At 44.8% G+C, this 17,003-nt stretch overlaps 1 protein-coding gene across 1 annotated transcript in view; it reads right to left on the minus strand.

The window, feature by feature from the left end:
- Positions 1 to 17,003, minus strand: part of LOC117587190 (glucose transporter type 1) — a 93,233-nt gene that overhangs the window by 65,980 nt on the left and 10,250 nt on the right. The window contains exon 2 of the mRNA XM_034277718.1: positions 11,739 to 11,932. The gene's annotated coding sequence lies outside the window, so the exon portion shown is untranslated. The remainder of the gene's footprint in view (positions 1 to 11,738; positions 11,933 to 17,003) is intronic.

Genomic DNA, 17,003 nt, shown 5'->3' on the forward strand with positions numbered 1-17,003 from the left:
CTTCTATCCAGCTGGCAGCCAAGTCTCCCCCATTCGAGCGTACGAACAATGGAGGAGAGTAGCTGCTCCAAGGCAACACCGCAACAATGCAAGCTCTGCCTGGGTCTTAAGGCTGTGGCATAATCATCCTCTAAAGCGGAGCGGGAGGAGTAGAAGGCAACCACTTATCCCTCTGCCAGCAGCAGCAGCAGCAGCAGCAGCAACATAATCAGGCAAAAGCGATTAAAGCACTTGTCCCCATTGTTTATTATTACAATATTAGCCATAGCTTTTGTTGTTGTGGCTCCACTCGCTCCTGCAGGGGGTAAAGTGGAGTTTCCACTCTGAAGTTTGTCGACTGGCTTCTAAGCGTCTTATCAACTTGACTCTTGGCTTCCAGCCATTGTTTGCTAGGACTTCAAAGAGAGTCCACCTGCGTCTCCTCGTGCGCCCTGCGTATGCCACATTCATCTTTAGCTAGCAGTTCCCAGATCATTCATCAATAAATTACATGCCGAAAGGCAGAAAAGCCGCAAAAATGTTTGACAGCAGAGCAGCTTCGCGCTTTAGGGGGCAGGGTTGGGGCGTGGAAACTAATTTATGCCAGACTAATGACACTTTACAACATTGTGGCAGCAGCAATGCCAAAAAGGGGTTTCAGCCAGAGCTGAAAGAGCAAAAGTTTTTCGGGGAGCGGAGCGGTGTCTGCGCGCCTGTCAGGCACATCGCGGAATGCGCTGCCTGCTGCGGCACAGCGAGAAATGATAAATACGCTTTAGACCTAATTAACTGGCGACTTTAATTAATTTTTAATGAAAAATGTAATGAGCCGCAAACATATTAAAGTAACTAAAATGAGTAACCAAATGAGCTTGCCACTGGATAGGTCCTTGGATAACCACTAAAGGATACCCTCTGCTGGCCTTTGCATTTATTTCTCCGGCAAAAATCTCTCTTTAAAAAAAGCGTAACCAGTATGAAATATTTTGATAAAAAACAGAAGCAGCAGCAGCAGCAGCAGCCAGGCATCTCTGCCCCCTTTCCGTCATAAAAATCTTTTCGCTTCGGTGATTCCCTCGCTGAGGCAATCTCCGCTTTATTACACATCGTACTCCTATGATTCCTATATCCCCTATATCGTTGAGCGCATCGCATCTGACATTCAATCAGTGGCCCCTGCCACCAACCAGACATCTCCTTGCCCCACCATGAGCCAACGACAGGGGCTTTAATTGGATTTTCGTTGCTGCGGCCGCAGAATCAAAAAAAGAAACAAAAAATAAAGGAGCAACAATTTCAAAGAGTAGAAGGAACATTTCGCGCTGTTAAAAGGAAAAGTCAAATGAAAAGAATGAAAGCCACGAACCAGCCAACGTACTCGTATGGGAAAGAAAGGAGAAATGCAATTTTCGTCAGGCGTTGTGTTTCGTTTGGTTTTTTGCATTTCAATTCGCATTTTTCCATTCGCTAGGGGGGAGCACGGGGAGGGCTTCATCCGCTGGTAGAGTTACCCTTTTTGGCTCTAAGCTTTTGGCGCTGTTATTTTGTCGGTAGCAAAGTTTACATTTCAGACATTCATCACTTTTGGCAGCTGCAACTAATAGTGGCAGGAGGGGCAGAGAGTGACAATGCTGCTGCACGACAGAGGCACCATTTAGCTGGACTTGGATCCCCTTTTTATTGCACTTTTTTTTGGCTCAAGCTCTTGCCAAAAATGGCTAGTGGAGAGGGGCAGAAAGTGTTCCACGAATCTGAATGACTTTTCCGCATTTTTCACATTTTAAAGTCTTCAATCCTGAAGCCCTCTGCCCCGCATAATTTTTCTTGTACTGTGTACAACTCTTTGCTGCCATCTTCCATCAAAAACCAGTTGCTGGCACACACACACCATGCACCACTCAACATGATGATGAAGCTGTCCTTCGATACGTGTGCCTTCAATCTTCAGTCCATTGATCATTCCAAGCAATGGATACACTGATTTATGGAGCCCTACCTCGCATTAAGTTTGAATTTCTCATCGTCGCCTTGGGAGCCGTCTCGACTCTCACGACCATAATTCATCTTAATTTTAATTTGTTCGAGTGATGGAGTGGCTGCTGCCAATGCAGCAGCAAGTAGCAAGTGGCAAGTGGCAAGTACCAGTAGCAAGCAGCAGCTTCATTATCTTAATCTACTCCTTTTTTGAAGTGCCGCAAAAGTTTGTCCAGCTCACACACACACAGGCAGATAGATTCCCTACACACATAGCCATGTACACACCCATACAGTGAGAGAAATTTGCACGCAATTGCACTTTGGTTGCAGTTTAATCTACGAAATTGCTGGCAATTTTCATAAATTGCTTACATTACGTAAATGAAGAGGCGGCAGGCAGACAGGCGACCTGCAGGCTCGCAGCAGCAGCAGCAGCAGCAGCAGCAGCATTTTGCCATTGTCCTCTAGATGCTGTCGTTGTCCAGTCGCTGGACCTGCTTCTGTTTCTGCCCCAGCCCAGACCCAGATCTACTGCCAGTAAACCCTGCCTTGTGCCTTCTCTGTTACTAAACCCATCTTCTGCCTCCTGCTGCCTGCACGTTCCGTTGCCGTATCGCGGCTTGTCATCAAGGCGCTAGAATATTACGTATACGCAGCTCTGGCCCCCATGCAAAACTTATTGCTGGACCCAGCGCAAGCGGAGAGAGAAGAGCGAAGGATCTGTAGTCCATCCTTGGGACATATTATATGCAAGAGATACTACATAAAGGAATGGCTATATAACGAGTACCAGAGCGAAGCAGCTAGACAGAGGGGAAGGGAGAGGGAGAGAGTTGCTGTACGTTGCAAAGTGTCCAAAAATTGCATCTACAATTAATTTATGACATTTTATAGCATGATAATGCCCCGTCCAGAGTCACGTTCTGCCGTTGCTGCTGCTTCGGTGTGCCTCTCTGCGGCATGCAACAAAATGTGCACAATTTTAATTAAAATAAAATATTAAATCAATGCCAAGTTACTGTTGTAGTTCCTCGAGGGTAACTACAGGTCGTGAGTGCGAGTGCGAGTGCGAGTGCGAGCGGCGGGGAAACCAGGAGAGAGTTCTTTCTACTACATATAAATGAGAGCAATGGAGAGACACATAATTCATTTGGCACAGAAAAAGGGTGGCACAACGACAAAGTCGCTTAATTACCAAACGCTGTCGTTGGTGCCTCCTTCCTCCAGCGTCCTCTACCTCTGCTGTTGTCGCTCTGCTTCTACTTCTGTCGACGTCGCATTAACCCATTAATTAAGGTGACGTCAAAGGCAGCGCCAAAAGCGATAAAAGTGTGAGAGAGAAGCTGGAGAACAGAGAACAGAGAACAGAGAGCAGCAAAAGCCAAAAGGAACCTCAAAGCAAGTGAGAATGCAGAGGATAAATTTCTAATGGCAGCCAGCCGCATATTTATGGGCCATCTTGTCCTTCGATAGCTGCAGCAGCACTAAGCTGTGAACATATGGAAGGGCCGCCCCACCCACCCGCAAGTGAATGCCTCTAATTGAGGGTCGAGGCTTCCAATTCTTTGCACTTCTGTTGCACTTCCAGCGCGACCAATGCGATGCATTATTAACTGCTTTTGTTTTTGTGCATTACATCGAGAGAAAATGGAACACTTTTTGGGGAATTTTTAGCAGCCAGAAAAACCAATTTTTAAAGAGAAAGATCCAGATACAAATGTAGCTACAGCTGCCAGTTAAAAGCTTCATTTATAGCTGTATTCTTAATATGTATCCGTGTGGCGGCTAAAATAATTTTATCTGCAATTTCGAATATCAATTTTCGTTTAGTCTGCTCTAAATGTAATCCCCCGAAATGTCGCTAATTAGTTTTCGCAGTGTAGTTTTGTGGGGTCCAAATATCGCGATGTCAAATGGACAAAGTTTTTCCGCGGCAGCACTTAATGGCCAGTGTGCCACAAGCTACACAATCCCATCCCCGCACACCGCTCCACCGACTCCACCCACATTCCAATGCCAAATAATTTGAAATTAGTTTTAGCCTTGCTTTGGCTCTCAAATTTAAACCTAAAAACTAAAAAAGAGAGAAAGAAAAATCAATGCACCAGTGTGGCAGAGGATAAAGGGGGAAGGAGCGGGGCAGTGTGGCTGTGGCAGTGGCAGTGGCAATCGCATTTTCAGTTGAGTGGAAGTTCGTTTTCGGTTTGTGCTTTTGCCATTTTTGGCCATTTGGTCGCTTTCTCATGGCATTTGGCGTATGTCAGGACATTCTGGCAGTTCAATAATGAATAATAACGTGGGGGGGGGGGGGGGGGGGGGGTACGGAGGCGCCACGAGTTAAAAACTTCTACCAATTCACCCTCACCCTGCGAGTGTCCTCTGTCCCTCTCCTTTTATCTGTGCCCCTTCTCCTCTTGTGTGTCTCTCTGTCGCTCTGGTGTGTCCGCTGCAGTTGCACGCTGTGCGAGGCAATGTCACAACATCCAAACAGCAACAACAGCAACACACACAAAAAACTTTGGCAATATATTTGCAACGCATTACGTGGCATGTCAAGCATTTTATCGCGCGTATTTTTCAATTTCACAGAGGCACAGAGAGGCAGCAGCACCACCGCCAATAGGGGTCTCCTCTTGCACTCTGGCAATGACAGTACGGGTCCCGGGGCCGGGGCCGGGTCCGGGTCCGGGTCCACTAGAAGGTGCAGCAGCAAAGGCAGCTGTGGGGGGTGCACTGCAACTGAGAGAGAAAAGGATGCCCGGCAATATGCTTTCTGCTGCAAATTAAAAGGATGTCCCCCCCGTCCGCCACAATTTCGTTGCTTGCTAAAAAGTGAAGCAAAAACAGACACAAAAACATTGTCATATTTTCACCCACAATTTCCACGCTTTGCCCACCCCTTCCGCCGCTCTTTGGGGCGTCGTTCCATAATATTTTTCCTTTGCGTTGTCCGCAAAAGATAAGAGGGGTCACAAGTGCTTCTCTCTAGCGTCTCGCTGTGTTGTTGGTTGTCTGTGGCAACCTTTTTACCAAATACAAAAAACGAAACAGAATGCAGGAATGCAGAAGGAGAGAGGGCAGCACAGGCGGCGTCACAGGCGTCAGTGGGGTCAGAGGTGAGGACAGAGTGTGGCCAATGGCACACACACACACACACACACACATTTCCGATGGATGCCTCATATCCGCTGCACAAAACAGGAAACACATTACAGCAGCTGGTAGACACAGACTTATGTGTGGCACTGTTTGAAAAATTGTTACATCCACACGTTGCTGTTGTTGGATGCTGCTGCTGTCACTGACACAGTTGTTGTTGCTGCTGCATGTTGCATGTTGTTATTGCATCATTTTTTACATTTTTTGGGTAAATATGTAAGCAAGCAGCAAAAGCAAAAGCAAAAGCTGTAAGCAAAATGTGAGTTATGCCAAAAGAAACCACAGATACAAATGCACAAAAAACAGACACAGTAACAGATACAAATGCAGTGAGTGAGGGAAAGAGAGAGAGAGAGAGAGAGAGAGAGAGACAGAGATGGAAGCGGTAGTACTATGTGTTGCATAATGGCCGCCAGCGGTTCCATCTATCAAAATGGACGAGTGGCACGTAGTGGCAAAAAGTGTTGTATGCAGCGACAACGAGCTTCATGCTGAAAAAAAATGTTAAAACGAAACAGAGTTTCAGCCGTCGAAGCTTTTGATGCCCTTAAATATGCATTTGCAGGTATATATTTTTATTTATTATTAATTAATTTTCCATAAAGACAGGCAAAGGCACACGTGACAGAAATTGTTGCTGACGGGTGGAGGTACAAAATGATAGAGAGAGCAGCTCAAAATAATGCTCATGGAAACCCATTTTCAAGGGGATTCAAAGGAGAGATACAAATATGCGAAGGCTGATCAGTTCCCCCCTTAAATATGATTCGTTACTCTAACATCAATGGATCAGTCTTTCATCCGCGCTTTCGCCACAAAACATCTCCAAAAAATCATCATACCCTGCCCTAGCTTTAAAAGCGAAACAAAAACCATCGCAAGAACCTTTTGACAATTCGAAAAAACTGCCTGCCCCACGGACCAATGGACACACAAAAAGTGTTGCCACTGGCGGGAAACTTGCTGAGGGGGAAAATTGGCCAAGCGGGCAAAACAAGAGAAGAGGAGAAGATGAGCGGATAACAAGCCCTTGGAGCCGCGGTGAGAGAGTAGGGAAAAGTTGCACAACAATCCACAGGAACGGAGGAGGAACATCTAAGGGCTAAACTCGAAACCCAAAAGAAAGGCAAGAAAATTGAGAGGAGCCCCAGCCCAATGGAAATTGCTCATTTATTTTGCAGCTGTCAATATCAATAACAAATGGTTGTTATGCCTCAAACAAACAAATACACACACGAGGAAGGAGGGACACACACACATGGCAGGGGGGAGAGGGAAGAGCTGGGGCAGGCTTTGGCTTTTACTAATTTCGGGCCATGGAAATGTGTGCCACTATCAACATTTACTTTTGCTGCGCAAACACACAGAGAAAAACCTTTTTTGGTGTCTTTGTCGGTGTGTAACTTTAGGAGGCACTTCACAGAGAGTACGGGAGTGGGGTGTGGCATGTTTTGGGGCATGTGGCAACATCCACTGACAGCAGAGTAATAAAATAAATGAGCCACCATTCTTTTAAATTGAGTTTAATAAACGTCACACTTCATCGACGACGACAAAGGCACTTCTATAGGATTATGTGATGCCCCCCCCCAAAAAAGTGAGACCCATCCATGGACACGCTCCATAGATACGATGGGGCATGCCCCAAATGAACTATGAAAATGATGCTGGGGCACACACATTTATTATTCCCCAAGCGTTTGACCAACAAATAAAAAAAACTAAAAGGCGAGCGGCTCTGTGTGAGTGCCCCAAAAGATGGCTGGGACAAACGTGGGACTGTGGGGCATTCAAATGCCTTTTCTGCATTGTGCTCCATACATTTCCATGTAGTATATGCATAGCGGCTGTATCTATATCTATCTGTAATATCTGTTGAAAGTAGCTCACGAGTTGTGCAACAGCATCGCAGCGCAGCGCAGCGCAGAGCATCGCATATCGCGATTGCAATTACGATAAATGTGTCTGCTGAAAGGCCAAAAAGGATGGAGAAACCCTCCATAAACCGACAAATGAGCCAAATAAATGTTTATTTATAAATTTCAGTGCCTGCTGCTCGCTCCACATTTGTGCAGATTTATTTTGATATTTATTTATTTTCGATATTAGAAAGTTGAATGCAATACCAAAAATTATACGCAGAGAGGTAACTAAATATCCACAGCACACGGGACAGGGAGGGACAGGGAGGGAACTGACACCAGACGGATGGAGAAGGAGGCATTCGACTTTTGGTTGCTTTCTTTTTTTTTTTTTGGCTAACGTTCTTTGTGCCACACGACGGCGTTATGTAAACATTCGATGGGGCATTCGGCATCGCTTGCCAGCGCGATGAGCAGCTGCGAGTAGAGGGCGAAGGAGCAGGCAGCAGGCAGCAGGAGAGGCTACGAGGCAGCAGCAGCAGAAAAAGCCATAAGAAGGAGTATGAAGAGGTGGAGGAGCAGGAGCACCACTGTCTCTAGGTGTGGGAGTGCCATCGGATTGGGAATTGGAATCCAGAGAGAGAGCGAACAAGAGCCAGACACAGGCGCCAGTGGGCACCCCTAGCGATTGAGAGTCTCCCACTACACTCTCCCGTCGCGTTGTATTTATTCAACGTCTGTAAAACAAACTTGTTTATGGCCCAAAACATATGTAGCATAAATAGGGGTATAAATAGTGTACTGGGAAACACTGGTGGGTGCTGCATATATCATGTGTAAAGGTGAACAACAGAAACGCCAGTAAAGCAAAGGATGCCTGAGGAGAGAAACTACTTCCCCAAGAAGTGGGTAAAGAATGATGAAACAATTCAGAAGAAAATTCACAGGAAATGTACAAAGTTATGGGATACGAATGGAAATATGTGACAAGTGGAGGAATATAAACCTGTCTTTAGGGTAGGGTTTTATTCAGTTTCATTTCTGTTTTGTGGTTAAGAAAGTAACTAAATCAAGGAACCAAGAGACATAAAACAAAGAGAAATCAAATGAACGGAACGAGGACATGTCGATTGGAGACTTCTGAAGAGCTGCAAGTAGAATAGCTTCAAATTATGGAATATCTGATGGGGAACACGGAAATTATTTGATAAATAAACGACAAATAAAATGCAGAAAATTAAAGAGAATAAGTAGGAGCCTAGAAAGAATTATCAAACGTGCAGGATAAATAACAAATCGTTGAAAATACATTAAAAATCATCTGTAGAAAGGTGAACACTGAGAATTTGGCACAGTTCAGCATTGAAGAGGGAGGAGGACCCTACTCCAGCAGTGATGTATCGCAGAACAGTACTCCACGTAATGTGACAAATTGCTTCAAGGAAAGGGTAATCGAATGCCATTCGAAACACGATATATTTATCACCGATCAATTGGAGAAAGGGACTTTGCAATGAACCTCTCCGGGCACTCACTACCTACCACCCCAACCCCCCTGTTTGATGGCTAATTAAGAGGGTAAATCAAAAGCGGAGCCAGTGACGATGGCGCTGGTCGAGGCCGCAGCTAATGTTGACGCTGCACAAATCACACAATGAAATGGAAACCGAGCGAGGCAGCCAACGCTGTTGGATGCCGATGTCGCCTGCCTCGATGCCTGGATGCCCCATACAAAGCGCCATTAATAGAGCGTGAATTTTAGCGCAAACACATACACATACAGAGTGCCACGCCTCCCTCCCTGCATGTGTGTGGGTGTGTCTGTGTGTGCACATTTATAGCCCGCAATGTTTTGCCAATCAAAACCCCAAAGTCATTTCATTATTGGCTTTGCGTAATCGACGTCAAAGCATCGTCGTCGGTTCCCAAACCAAAAAGTCAACAAAGGAGAAATGTTGAGTGGGTGTAGGGGAGGGGAAGAGAAGAGAGAGAGAGAGCGAGAGCGAGAGAATGGAGAGACCCTGCAGGGAACGTGGCAATGCATTCAAGCGAATTCGAAGGCAAATATTTTTACTTTTTGACACGGAAAAAAGGGGAATCCGATGCCGATGTCGATGCCGTGTGCCTCGATGCCTAGCCTGCTGCCTGCTGCCTGCCAGCGACTCTGTCGATTGTCAAAAAGTGTAAATGACACAGTTCGTTAAACGCGACATCGAGACATCGAGACGATAGATAGATGGCTATAAAGACCAAGAGATAGAGGCTCCAGAGGGTCGAGATCCATAGATTATGCCACACGCTGTGGGGCGTGGCCCCACAGAAAACACAGCGGCCGGGGCAGAGAATAAAAAAAGAAAGGATTGCAGGGCAAACATTAATGGAGGCCACACACAGATACAGGGAGACACACACAAAAGATACAACAGACACAGCTACAGATACAGATACAAATGCAAACAAACAAATCCAATATGCGGGGCATATCCAGCAGATTTTTCGTCAAGAATATATGACAAATATTTTATGCGCACATCATAAAAGGAACCGCAAAAGCAGGATAGAGGAGCAGGGGGAGATGTAGAACGAAAGGAGAAACAGATAGATCAGAGTCAGGCAAAGGGAAGGAGTGCAGCACAAGCAGAGAGTAGTGGAACGACCATAGAAAGGGAGGAGAAGGAGAAGGAGCAGGAGCACACTCCATTCCCCGTACATCTCGCAGATACAAATCGCTGGGCTTGCGATAACCAACAAAAAATAAACAAAATATAAAGGAGAAAATAAGGAGAAATAAAAGAAGAACAAGTAAGAACAAATAAAGGCAGAAACAAGTAGAAAATAATGCAGAGGGCGAGGGAGAACAGAGCAATGGATAAACCAAAAGAAAATGTGGACCCTAAATAAAACGAAGAAAATTCAGACTACTTTCGGGCGGAACGAAGCTTTTGCTACCTCTCGAAAACCCGTAGATGGATATCCTACATTAATTATGAATGACCAGCAAGGCTTTCAATGATTGTGTCTATGGCTTCGATGGTTTCTTACTTTACACACTCGCACTTTTTCGGCTAGTCCTCTGATGAGTACTACACTTGGAAGGGCTCCCTTTCGTCGTGGTGGAACAAAGTCCGTTGCACTACGACAAAGGAGGGCCCCTCAAAATATTATACTTTATTCTTCTTAAATACAAAAAATGCAATCTGCAATTTACACATCCAAATGGTTGTCACTCGCGGCGGAACACTTTAATTCCTAAATTAATTTTCAAAGGTCCTCCATTTAATTGAAAATCACAAAGTTCACCCATGAAATGAAGCCCCCCTCTTAGAATATTGCATATTGCACTCATCGATCGATCGTGGGCTTCTCCATAGCCTTCTCGATCAACTCAAAATCATCATAACCACTTTAAGGGCCACACAGGCAAGAAAAGGAGTCGAAACCAGAGAAATAGCCACAGCCATAGCCAGAAACAACCGAGAAGAGATGCTGAAAGCTTTGAAGTTCCCTTCGAAAATTGGCAAGGACAACGGCCGAAACGGTATGCGAGAAAGGACAAGAAAATACAAAAGGATAACAACAGAAGTGGGGATTCGGGAATGCCGCAGCAGCAGAAGCAGCAGGAGGAGTCGAGTCGAGTCGAGTCGGAAAGGTGCAAATAATGCTGGGATGTAAGAGCCTCCCAAAAAAAAAGTGTGCTACACATGTTGACACATCCTCGTGTCCTTTCTCTCTCCATCTGTTTGTGTGTGTGCCTGCGTGTATTTGCAAGTGGTTTACGCGTGTGTGTGTGCGATTGAAGGATCTGTTGTGTTGACGTGAAAATTTGCACGTCTTTTGTTATGCACGCGTGTGAAATGTTCTTCGCTGGGATTCTGATTCTGATTCCGAAAAACGAATAGGAAAAGAACACACACAAATAAACAGAAAAGGAGAGAAAAAGAGACCAGGAGATACTGAATGTAAGAGACAGCAATAGTTACCCACCAAATGCACTGCGTTTTGATGGCTAAACGAAAAAAAAATACGAGAAAAAAAAGGGTTTTGTGTTTTTCTGCTTTCCGCACACAAACTTCTTGCGGCGACGGCAGCGGCGGCCTCTTTCTTTTTTAGTTGTTATAATATAACGGGAAGATATAGTATATGTATATTTGAGCATGTGGCATGTCTGTCTGTGTGTGGCTGCCTTTGTTTGTGTGTTTGTGTGTTTATTTGAGGTCGAGTTGATTGCTTAAGTAAACGCACTCCGTCGCCCAAGCAAATGCTTTTGGCTCTCTCCTTATTTTCGTTCAACTTTTGATGGCTGAGAAAATTGTGCTGGCCCTGGCTGGCTCCCTTTCCATGACTTTACTTCTTTCCTTCACTTATTTACTGTTTTCCCCTTTTGGCTTTTTCCCGTTTTGCGGGTCAATTTCGTGTTTGGCATTTTTTCTTTGTGATTTTCTATTTTTTGCTTATTAATAGACATTTTGTTCCTGATTGTTTGTAAAATATTTTGCCGCCCAACGGATAGATGGCCGACGGGAAGTGTGCGCTTCAAATGATGCTACGGCTAAACTTTCACTTTAAGTTTTTCTCAATGCAGTTTTGGGGCAGAAAAAAAGGGTTCATTTGGGTAAAAAGGCTGAGGAGTTTGCTAGAGCGAAGTCCTCATTGTTTTCCCAACATTTCAGCTGATTTCTGTATGGTAAAATGCCTTTCCTTCTATGTAAATATTCTTGCCCAAGATTTGTGGTAAAGATTTGACAGATTTTCTTGACTCACCTGGGGAATACACTCTCGCACGGACTTCAACAAGTTTTCACACTTTATTGTTTGATTGTTTGTTTCTTCCAAGTTGTGGTTGTCCACCGTTTTAGACCGAAGAAGGCACTGACATTGGCATAATAGTTTTTAGGCGAAGTTTTATTGGCAGTACGAACACGGATTCTCAATTAATGGTTTTCACTTATTGATGCCTGCAAAAACAAAAAGGAAACACAATGGAAAATCAGGAATTTATCAAAATAATAAAGCCACACACACAGACAAAACACAAAGAAGGAGCGAAAGTTCAGAGAGAAAGTCCTGCAACTGCAACTCAAGGAATGTGAGGAAGGAAATGCCCAAAGTGGAAGCCAGACCAGTAATCCAAATACATGAAATATTTTACCCACCCATGCCAGACTGTTTGTGCCACACATGTGGCACACAAGCACACAAGACAGCATTTAACAGACACAAGTCGGTGGGTCCGTCGGGTGGGGGAGCCTTAAATGTCAAAGGTTATGGGTGTTAATATCGCTTTTATTTAAAACGGAAAATCGGACAAAGAACAAAGAACAATACGAATGCCAAGTAATAAAAAATAAATTAAATGGAAAATGCACAGACCCCAAACCCCACAGCCCCCGCAATCACCCGAAAATCTGTGGAGCAGAAGGCCAGCGGAGGATGCGGGGGGACAAGGCGTGGAGCAGCGGAAAGAAGGCGCGAATGTGTCACGGATTTCATTGCTCATTGAATACGCATTCATTTCAGAGGGGGACTGAAGAGCTGTGTGGAGCAGCGCACGAGACGAGAGACTCTGAGAGACGCGCGGCGGCGACACTGCCAGCCATTCAGGCAGCCCATTCGCCTCAATCGAGTCACTCAGTCTGCGTACGTAAGCAGGACGAAGGACATCATACACACACTCACACACATACACACATAGAGCGAGAGAGAGAGAGAGAGAGAGCGAGTCACACACACATACACTGCGGAAAGCGGGGAGGCATGGGGATAGAAGCCACACACAGCCAGGGCCCGCAGAGTCCCGCAAAACGAAGAAAATCAAAACTACGCGAAAAATGAGAAATTTCTTAAACTGAAATTTTCTACGACTGTCTGCGTGTGTTTGTGTGCGTGTGCGTGCGTGGAGTAGTCTGTGTTTTTGGGTTGTAATTCTTGTGGCAATTGCATTAGCTTTTTGCATTTTTATTGCATTTTACAATAACATAAAGCACAAGGCACAAGCAGACACACATAGACAGAACACACACACACAGAAAACACTTGCAAAAAGGAGCACAAAGTCGTGGGCCCCACACACATTCAAACAATAATAACAAAACGCTCTTTGCTCTGTCTCTTTTTTTGATGCTTTTAAAGTCTAATTTTCGGGCAGCAGATCTTTGGAATTTTGAGAGTTTTAATCGTTGATGCCACCAAAAAATGTTGCACATTTTGATTATTATTTTGTGGTTGCGATGACGCGCGACGTACAAGTGGCAAGTGGCAAGTGGATTTTTTCAGACGCGTTCAACTGTTGTGTGGTGGAGACTTGTCTTCTACTCGAAGTGGGGCTGCGACTGCGACTGCTGGCTGGTGCTTGCTGCCTGTGGCGGAACCGCCCTAAAACACAGACGGGAGAATGACTGAGAAAAGTCGGAAAATTGTTGTATGAAAATGGTAGCCAAAGCACACACGCAATGGCAGGCAGCGTTGGAGCTTTTCTTTGCCTGAGAAAATACCATTATTTTTCACGCTCTCTGCCGCACTCTCTCTCTCTCTTAAACGCAAGGACAAAAGCTCTTAATCAATAAAGCTTTTGCTCTCACAGACTCCCCCCAGGAGGACACCCCTCACACACCACCGCACCACCCACTCTTGGGCTGTCCCGTCTCCACCCCTTGCCCGCACATGCTTTCTCACCCGACGCCGCCCCCTCACTGTTGAAAGGGGAGTCTCATGTCTCATGTTTTTCGGTGGCTTTTCCAGCAAATTAACACCAGGATTTTACGCTTTTCCAGCACACACCAGCACACACATTCACTCACACAAAGGATTGGCCGCGAAAAGGGATGGCCCAAGCACCGTTGTACACCGTACCGTTCACTGACGCGACGCCTCGAGGGTTTCTGGTGTCTCTCCTCAAACTCTTTTTCTTCAACAAAAACTTTTGCACTGCGATTCGAATTGGTGGATGAATCGAGAAGGATGCGCTCCACACGTCTGACTTTCAGCGTCGCCACAACATGAATGTCAGGTGTGCGAGACCGATGGCAATTCCGGCTCCTGATTCGTGCGTCGCTCTCCATCCATTCGTGGCTCCCCTTTGGAGAGAATATCCTTCGATAAACCGTTATTTTCCACTTTGACAGCTTGGCAGGGGGCGGGAAATGTCCACTTGCTGGCAGGACTTTGCAGAGTTGCAATTTCTGTGACAGCTGCCAGACACCAGGGTACAGGGTTGCGTTCGGGCTCTAAAAGCTTTAAGAGCTTTTATGCCGGTTGTTGCCGTTACCGTTAGATGAAAGGATAATGGTAATTACAGAGAAGGACTCTCAGCGAATGGCGAGCGACACTTAGAATAAAAACTAATCAGTGGCATAAATCTGCGACAAAAATTACAACCATACGGCCACTTGGGTCAAAGGACAAAGGACCTGCATAAAGCGTCTAACAAATGTTGCAGACTCTAGAGACGAGACGCGAACCCTGAGTGGATCCTCTCAAGGTGCAAATTAGCAGCGCAACATGAAACTCAAGATGATTTCGGAACAACATAATTCCGCATTTCGTTGGTGATATGTTTAGAGGGGAAGACAGCTGAAACCCGCAGAAAACCTGAAACTTGTTGGGCATCCGCCGGCATCCATGCCATTTCATGCGGGTTCAGTTGGTCTGCACACTAGAGGAATGCCTCGTGCCTACGGCCAAGGTGCAAAACTGCAACCTTGCCTCAGTATCAGGGTACGCTACCTTTCAGGTACCTCCACTTCCTTCCAGGTTCTTGGTGGCACAGATGCTGCATTTGCAACCCCCCTGCTGTGCGAGGGTAGTTTGTCGACATGATTTTACATAATTTCACTTCGAACGCGAACACCCTTTGTCGGACGTTGAGTTGTGGATGGAAGAGGCGTGCAGGACATCTCCGTAAATCGTTATATGGCTCTTTTGACGCTTTAAATTGATTCACACCGCACACGCACAGCGCCCTCACCCTCTGCCATTGCTCTGCGGCTGCTGCTGCTCCTGCTGCACCCTCGCATACATACATCCTTCCTGTTTGCTCATATTTTTTGTTTGTGTCGTGCTGTCATGCATTCTCGTTTGATTAAACAGTTTTTTAGGCATTTCCGTTGAGAGCGCGGCATCATTAGTTGCTTAAGTTTAGGGTTTCAATTTTGGTCCATCGCATCCCGCACCCGCACCCGCACCCACACCCACAACCCATGCCACAATCCATTCCCACCCCCATGTGCACCCCCTGACAGGACGCACCCCTAGACAGAGAGTCCTTTTTTCCATGCCTAGTATGATGATTATTTGTGTACTTAGGCGCAAGTTGCATCTGTCCAACAATTCCACTTCCACTTCCCATACATAGAGTATGTTCCACCTCCTGTCCACACATTGATATCCGTTTTCCGCTTTCCGTTCGACGAGTGGCGCGTATGTTTTGGTATTTGTTTTTAGCCCAAAAACCCCCTGAAAACCATCAGATCGATGGGCCATGTCAATGGCCTTTAATGGCATTTCATTTACGAAAATGCAGCGTTATTTCGAAACGAAAAATCATCCTCTTGGACCTCATCATCATTATTATTGGACATGAAATACTAGAGAGGGTTTTCAAGTGATGTTTGTGCCACTTCCCCACACCACACCACGCCACACACATTGATGATATATAGATGCATGGTTGGTTAGTTGGTTGGTTGGTTGGTTGGTTGGTTGAGAGATTGAGTGGATGTGGGGATGGTAGGTACTTTCTCCACAATTATAAAGCGATTATCCGACCCTTATCTGGGGTTTGTGGCCCTCTGATAAAAAACCAAAAGCATACAAGTTTGTGCTTTCAGTTTTTTGTTTTCCCTTTTTTATGTGCTTATTTTTATGGATTTTTAATGGAAATGTTGGCTTATCGAGACCCATCAGAGCGAGTAGTGGGATGGATAGAGACTGTTCCAGGACCTGTGCATATGCTTCGGTTTCCAGATAAGAGATTGAATCCATGAAAAGTAAAGCAGAGCCACCCCCAGCACGAGACAAACCCACCAGAAGATCGACAAGGATTATTGAATCAATAGATGGAAAGTCTTACAAAAAAATACTTATGCCTTCGGCTAAAACATTAAAAGTGCCACAATATTAAAAGTGCTTTTGTTTTGTTCAGTTTTCTTTATTTAAATTCCAAAAATATTTACGCTTTTCAATTTTTATAGATTTTTTAATGAAGTTTTTATCAAAATATATAATCTAATGGGACTTTGAGGGTATGTAAATTCATATGTATATGGGCGGTATGTAGGGGGAGGGTTTCTATAATATTAGGTATATAAAAAATATTTGTTGTATTTGTTTTCTTATTGTTGAATGCACAAACGAGCAAGCAGACAAATACGTATAAAATTCTTCTTTCTTTGTAAACTTTAGGCTTAGCTTCTTACATTTTTAATATCACAAAAATCATCGATCATCAACCATTTTAGATATGAGATTATCCACTGATATATACCTATACGTAGATCGTATATAGACTGTATATTTAATATTGTTGTAGCCTAACTTATAAGCTATTTTTGAGCGAAAGTTTCCCATTGTTTCGTTGTACTCTGGTGTGTTACAGGGGTTACAACCGAATTTTTACATTTAAATTAAACATTTTTTAGAAGGAACAATAATGCTGTGATATTGCTCTCTCCGTGATTAGGTTTTTATAGCAAGTAATTAAGTACACAACCGCTGGTTCTGTTCTGCCTCTGGCACACAGGATAGATAACCCAACCTGTAATACAAGACAAGGTGTGGGGTGTCCGTTCTATAGCTGGATGTTGTACTGTTTTCAAAATACTTTGACTGGTAGTGAGACGCTGGTCCATAATGTCCATAAACTAAAATTAAACTTAAGCTAAAAACTAAAGTTAAACTTAAACTAAAACTATAACTGGTTGTTGGTGTTGGAATGGCTATGAAGAATTGAAGGGGGAGGCCCACAGCTCTATACAGACGGAGCACTCCCCATCTTACACGATCCTAACTATGTATGAAAAAATGACTAGA

Source organism: Drosophila guanche, unplaced genomic scaffold (genome assembly GCF_900245975.1).
Source record: "Drosophila guanche unplaced genomic scaffold, DGUA_6, whole genome shotgun sequence".
Classification (NCBI taxonomy): Eukaryota; Metazoa; Arthropoda; class Insecta; order Diptera; family Drosophilidae; genus Drosophila; species Drosophila guanche.